The sequence below is a fragment of the Etheostoma spectabile genome, chromosome 3, assembly GCF_008692095.1.
Source record: "Etheostoma spectabile isolate EspeVRDwgs_2016 chromosome 3, UIUC_Espe_1.0, whole genome shotgun sequence".
Classification (NCBI taxonomy): domain Eukaryota; kingdom Metazoa; phylum Chordata; class Actinopteri; order Perciformes; family Percidae; genus Etheostoma; species Etheostoma spectabile.
In genome coordinates this window covers 2240866-2241621 of record NC_045735.1, presented here as the reverse complement: position 1 = coordinate 2241621, position 756 = coordinate 2240866, and the positions used below count along the sequence as shown (strand labels likewise).

The 756-nt window shown below is 36.1% G+C and overlaps 1 protein-coding gene across 2 annotated transcripts in view; it reads left to right on the top strand.

Annotated features, from left to right (window-relative positions):
• Positions 1-756, top strand: part of cldnj (claudin j) — a 49075-nt gene that overhangs the window by 42224 nt on the left and 6095 nt on the right. The window lies entirely within an intron of this gene.

Here is a 756-nt window from a genome sequence, read left to right as displayed (position 1 = left end):
AGGGGGGGGTCGCAAGTTGATTTCCAGAAATAAAATAAAAATTTAAAAAAAATTAGAAATATCATATGTTAGCCATGATTTCAACACAAGATAAAACTGTTGTGTTATTTTGTGTGTTATTTTGTGTTGTCAATATGCTCGTGTTTGGATACGCCTACGGTTGCGCGCAATGCGTATATACGTTTAAATGGGGGGGTCGCAAGTCACTTGCACCGTTACTTTGGGGGTCGTGGGCTGAAAGTTTTGGGAACCCCTGCTCTAGTGAGTATTTAAAAGGTAACTTCATTTTTTTAATACCTGGACCCTATTTTGCTGTTTTTTTTCTAAGTGACTGACGGAGCAACAATCTTTCACATTGGTCCAGTATTTAGCAAGACCGCTGCTATCCGCAGTCAGCGTAACAAGTTATATTTTAAGTTATAGAACAACTTTGCACCTTCTATTTACGTTCACAAAAGTGCTCGCTTTGTCACTGACAGGCTCAGATTAATATTCTAAGTGTCTGACAACATTATGGAAACGATTTCTAAGGAGGCCGACCTTTCTGTTAAAAATCCTTCTTTTTTTTTTTTAACTCAAAAACATATTTTAGCATTGTAAAATACACTTCATTCAAAGCCGACAGAAAAATAATTAAACAATGAAAAGCAGTTTTGCCACTTTACCAACATTCGCATCTCTAGTTTTGGTTGAAATAAACACAGTTTTCAGATTTTGATGGGAAAATATGTTGTGTCTGTGCACGCTAAAAGTATT